The sequence below is a fragment of the Rutilus rutilus genome (genome assembly GCF_951802725.1).
Source record: "Rutilus rutilus genome assembly, chromosome: 24".
Classification (NCBI taxonomy): Eukaryota; Metazoa; Chordata; class Actinopteri; order Cypriniformes; family Leuciscidae; genus Rutilus; species Rutilus rutilus.
Window position 1 is genome coordinate 3,066,298 of NC_140228.1, and position 6,085 is coordinate 3,072,382.

Sequence of the window (6,085 nt, forward strand, 5' to 3'; positions counted from 1 at the left end):
AGATCTGTACTAACTAAATGTGTGAACGACACCATAAAACAGCAAATGCTATAGGCAACCCACAGATCTGACTGTAATGAGAGCAACTTGGAGTAAAGCCATGAGCATTGACCCACTGGAACTCATGACACTACGATAAAGCATTAATTGTTGGAGATTTTAACATACACGTAGATAATCAAAATGATGCGTTGGGGCTGCGTTTACAGATTTATTAAACTCCTTTGGGGTTAAGCAAAACGTTACCGGACCAACTCATCGTTTTAATCATACACTCGATTTAATTATATCACATGGAACCGATCCAACCGATATAGATATCATTCTATCATTTAGAATCGCGTGGAAAGACAGTATGTCACGTTATAAAAAGGCCCTAAAAGCGGCCAGGGCTGAGCACCTCCGCAAACTAATAGAAAATAACCTAAATAATCCAAGGTTTTTATTTAACACCGTGGCTAGACTAACAAATAAACAGATGTCACCTGAACAAAATATTCCGTTGCAGTTTAGTAGTAATGATTTAATGAACTTTTTCACTGAGAAAATTGAAAACATCAGAACCACAATTGTGGGCGTTCGATCCTCGTCGCGCCTTGTGATTTAGCCTCGATTATCACCCCCCGCAAGAACAATTACAGTGCTTTACAACTATAGAACAAATAGAGTTAAATAAACTTATCACTTCATCTAAAACAACAACATGTTTATTAGATCCTATACCCACTAAACTACTGAAAGAAGTGTTACCGATAGTGGAAGAGCCTCTTCTCAATATTATTAACTCATCTTTATCTTTAGGTCATGTTCCAAGAACATTTAGTTTATAACTGGCAGTTATAAAACTACTCATTAAGAAACCACAATTAGACCCAAATAACCTAGCAAATTATAGACCCATTTCAAATCATCCTTTTATGTCTAAAATACTAGAAAAAGTTGTGTCCGCCCAACTGGGCTCTTTCTTACAAGAAAATGACATCTATGAAAAGTTTCAATCTGGATTCAGGCTGCATCATAGCACTGAATCTGCGCTTGTCAAAATTACAAATGATTTACTCTTAGCTTCCAACCTGGTCTCACAGGATTCCGTGAAATGTCCACGGGTCCTTAACTCAAAATCCGTGCAGCCATCACAGAATCGCCCCAAATTCCGTGATTCGGCCACGGATATTACTCCAACGCAAGTCAATGACACTGACCTTCCGTGGTCCACACACGGATACCCGTTTCAATGACGGAGTACAGATCTCACTCAATCGACGTGCTTTCTCATTTGGAAACGCAACATTTGAAGTATTTGTGAACTTTTCCTACATCAAATGCCATAATGACGTTAACCTGATTGTTATTGAAGCTATTGCATTGTCCTGTCATCATAAAACTTCGGTTTGTTTCAGTTAGCCTAACCAAAGTCCCGTGATGGCACCACGGACCTCAACAACCTGACCTCACTCATGGACGTTGTAATGTTGCTGGCTTGTTTAGGAACTTATAAGCTTTAGGTCGACTGTGTTGCAATGGCATGTAATTAACTTGACATTTTGTCTCGTCCTGTCATCATCAAATCCAGTTTGATGGCGTTTTACACCTATTGCTCGCTTGGCTATAGTCAGATCTAAAATCTGTGGTAGGAGCACGGATTGAGTCTGTGGTGAGACCACGGATAACTCCAACGCGCAAGTCAATGACACTCATCTTCCGTGGTCCACACACGGATATTCGTTTCAATGACAGAGAACAGATCTCACTCAATGGACGTGCTTTCTCATTTGGAAACACAACATTTTAAGTATTTATTTATTTTCCAACACCAAATACCATAAAGACTTTAACCTCTCTGTTATTGTAGCTATTGCATTGTCCAGCCATCATAAAAATTCAGTCTGATTCTGTTAGCCTAACTGAAGTCCCGTGATGGCACCACGGACCTCAACAACCTGACCTCACTCACTGGATGGTGTGATGTTGCTCACTTGTTTAGACACTTGAAAGCTTTATGTCGACTGTGTTGCAATTTTGTCTTGTCCTGTCATCATAAAATCCAGTTTGATGGCGTTTTACAATTGCTCGCTTGGCTATAGTCAGATCTAAAATCTGTGATAGGAGCACAGATTGAGTCTGTGGTGAGACCACGGATAACTCCAACGTTCGTGGTATGGTCACGTAATTTAATCTATTGATTCGTGCCACGGACACGTTTATTTCGTAATTTTTCGTCTTTCGTGATCACAGCTCGATTATTTCTGCCTGTGTCGGCTGCAGCAGAGAAGCTGTTTAATCAACATTTATTCAAGAGATCTTATCGTGGTTTATGTATTTTTTTAATGTTATTATTTTGGTCTTATTGCCAGGGAAGCTGGATAGTTTTGCTGTTTATTGATATTTTTAAAATGATATTTTATTAGTAGGAAATCGCGCTGAAGAAGTCTCGTTCCGATGAACACATCGCGATATTTGGCATCAGTTCACGTGTGTCAGCTGTTGGTAAGTAGCCTAGTAAATAAATACCTAAATACGCTGTCCTAATAATGTGTGATATAATGTCTTTTCTGTTTGTCCATATTAATCTGCCAAATATATCTGCCATTTCCACGGAGACTTTGCGTTTCATTGCTTTCTAATTCAAAATGATTATACACTGCCTGTCACGTGACGTGCTATAGGCTTAGATATATCAGATTAAAAATAGTACAATTAGTTCCAAAGTTGTATTTGTAGTAGAAGCACAGTAAAAACAACACTTACCATGCTTTTACCACAGTAACCCTAGTTTTACTGTGATAGGGTGTGGTAAAAGGACAGTAACCACAAAACTTAACATGCTTTTACCTCTGTATTGATAGTTTTAAAGTGATATTTGTTGTAAATGCATATTAACCACAACACTTGCCATGCTTTTAACGCTTTATAATGTAACATCCAATATTTGTAAGGTAAATCAGTACTTTTTCCTTTATATAATCCTATATATTATACATAATGATATTTTCTTTTCTCTTTTTTCAGCTGAAAAGACCAAAAGGGCCTTTCGGACTCAGTCAGCCCATTATTGTTTGAGGAGAAGTAAATGGAGGAGACGGAAAGCTGCAAAGGCAAATATTCACAATGGTATGTATGTGTTGGTTTGAACCCTAAATCAAACATTTTATCAAGCATTTGTTGTTTCTTAAAACTTTTCTCACAAAACCCATAGCCCAATCAGTACAAACATAGTCTGAAAGTCTTAATAATTCACAAGATTTAACAAGTTGTCAAATTCGTACGATACTCGTACATATTTGTATACTCATACACAATCCTGCAGCTTTTACTTCTAGTGCTGTCATTGGCTACTGCCTCAATTCCTGTACATATTTATTGCGATATTTGTAAATCGGTTGCGCCACTTCTTGGAAAGTTGTCGGATGTCACACACACTGTCAGAAAGTTTATATTAATTGCAAATTGGTCCCCGTCTGTTTATGTTCCAGTGATACATGATGTCTCTCCACACCTCATAACCTACCTCTGTTTGCAAGAGTGGAAAAGCTTATCTGACTTGTCACATGACATCATATACTCGATTATTTTGTCATAATCAGATCAGTTACACTGCTGATAACTGTCCCGTTTGCATGTAAATCATTTTCATATGATTATTGCTTGCTATTAAAGACATACTTTTATTCATAGAAATGCCCACATATCAGTGAACTTATAACATAAAAATGCTTTTAACATTTAATTATGCAACACTCTTTACAGAAAACATATCCTACAGTTATAAACTGACTATTTGCAAGTAATGTATTAAAATTACCTTCCTTTCTGTTTTGCAGGATTACTTAGTCCTTTTTTTTTTAAAGCTCTACAATATCAAACTCAACAGCTCTTTTAGGAGCCAACCATTACAAGAGCTACTAGTGAGTCGCAGCGAATCTTGCCGTGATCAGCCCTTCCCAGGTGAATTTTCTAGAATATTGCAATCAGTATTTACTCATCAAATGTTCTCTCCTGAATCATATGGTAAATTAACTTATTTAATACTGTCTTAATTTATGTTTCAGGAACAATAGTAATTGCACATAGAGTAAGTCGAGACTTTCTTGTTTTACAGCAGAGAAGGAAGACCAGTCCTTATATCAACGCAAGCTAATCGAATAAGTCCTTTGTTTCGGGTGAGGAAGGAACATCTGGTGCCCAAAGAAGACAGAAAAGTGAGCGAGTCCATTGGTATGTCTTGAATTGAAACAATGCTGTAAAATGTAGTACATAATTTGATGTTGACAATTTTACATTGTACAGGTTTTCACTTGGTTTTTGATCATGTGAAGCTCTTGAAACAAGTGACAGAAGAGTATGTTGTCTGGAAAGAAATCAAGCATCACTGGCAAAGGCTCAAAAGAGACCATGCCTTTCTTAAAGATCTTTTAAAATAGGTTGCTGTTGATATGGGTAAAACAGTTTTTGTTCAGTTCTTAGCTTATATTATGTGCTCCAATATATATATATATATAGATTTATATTTATATTTATATATATATATATATATATATATATATATATATATATATATATATAATATATAATACTTCAATGTGTATATTATATAATGTACTGACTGCTGCTTTGTAAATTTATGTAAGGAACAGGCAACTCTGGCCCTTTGCATTCTACTTTTTGAGGTTAATTAAGAGTTAACCTCCAACCCTAATCGAGCACATCTGAAAATTTTAACCAAAGTCTTCAGGTTTACTTCTAGACAATAGGCAGGAGGGTTTGAGTTCGGAGCTAAACCTGCAGGACAGTGGACGCTGAGGGCCAGAGTAAACCATCACTGCTTTAAATAATGCAGAACATAAGCTGACCCGACTGTCCATTAAACAACTTTATTTGAATGGTTTCTGTTTTCTGTTTTACTTTCAGACCAGGACTGGAGAACGCCTGACAATGGGATGTTGAGACTTCTTCTTCTGGTTGAGAAAAAGCTACACCACATCAGTGATCACATCTTCTGTTCTTCAACTGAACAAACTTTTTAGACGAGGAAGAAGAACACAAACACGATAGAGACATGTTCAGGGAAGAGCAAGAAACCAGTTTAGCTGTGATAATGAATCATTATTTTCCAACACAATATCAAATCTGTTTTCTGTAGGTGACTGAATATGATTCTCTGGCACTAATTTTATGGCTTCAGCAGCTGTGAGTGGACTATTATGATGTTAATGTATTTTTGAAGACACATTTTTATTTATCTTGAATCTCATTTGTCTTTATGCTACTTTATCAACTTTATTCTGTGTCCTCCAATAAAGTGTTGTTTAATAAAGTATGGTGACGACTATTGTGTTTTGAAAGTGGTGTTTGGTACAGTAAATAGAAATTTTAATTTCTTATTTCTTTAGTTTAATTAATTAAAAAATAACTAGGCATACATATAATTAATAACTTATAAATTACTACATATAATTAATGACCATGATTCTTTTACTTGGGACATAAAAAATGTAGATCTGGTTAATGATATTTGGGACAACAATGCAACAAAAGTTACACATACTTGCATGTATGCCAGTTTGCAGTGAAATAAAAGGAAGCTATGTGAATAACAAGAGGCTCCAGTGGGCTATCTTGCTATAAATACTTAAAACTTAATTGAAGATGATCCATGTTGATCATTCTAGTACATCTACAACTGCTTTTCGAATGAAAGCATATATCACTGATGTCAGGCATATAAGCAGCAAGAGGGGGTGAAAAGGAAATGTTGGCACTGTTTTTTTTTTATTTTTTTTTATTGAATGGTGCATTACCCTTGTGTAATAGTAATAGTGTGTGTAGATCTGTGTAGATTATACTGCCCCTCCACCCCCATGGGCCCAGCAATGGCCCCCAGAAGAGCAAACAAATGCACATTTCAAATGGCTGTAACTCGAAGTCCGGTTAGTGTATCAAAGAGAAAATCGGCAGGACGACTGCTTATGCTATGTATAATAAATAATGTTGGCCACAGTTTTCAGATATATATGGAAAGCTGGCATAAAGGTTATTTTTAAAGTGCTCACAGTAAAATATCAAATTTCAGCCTGTCCCTCATATA

The 6,085-nt window shown here is 36.3% G+C and overlaps 1 long non-coding RNA gene across 3 annotated transcripts; it reads left to right on the plus strand.

Moving 5' to 3' along the window:
- The first annotated feature begins 2,417 nt into the window (after window positions 1-2,417).
- On the plus strand, window positions 2,418-5,168 carry LOC311284382. 3 transcript variants are annotated; one of them, XR_014626200.1, is made up of 5 exons: window positions 2,418-2,487; window positions 3,010-3,111; window positions 3,822-3,945; window positions 4,050-4,215; window positions 4,909-5,168. It is a non-coding gene; the product is annotated as an uncharacterized lncRNA (long non-coding RNA). The 3 variants fall into 3 exon arrangements; XR_014626201.1 differs by having other exon boundaries at window positions 4,100-4,215; XR_014626202.1 differs by having other exon boundaries at window positions 4,103-4,215.
- Window positions 5,169-6,085: the final 917 nt, after the last annotated feature.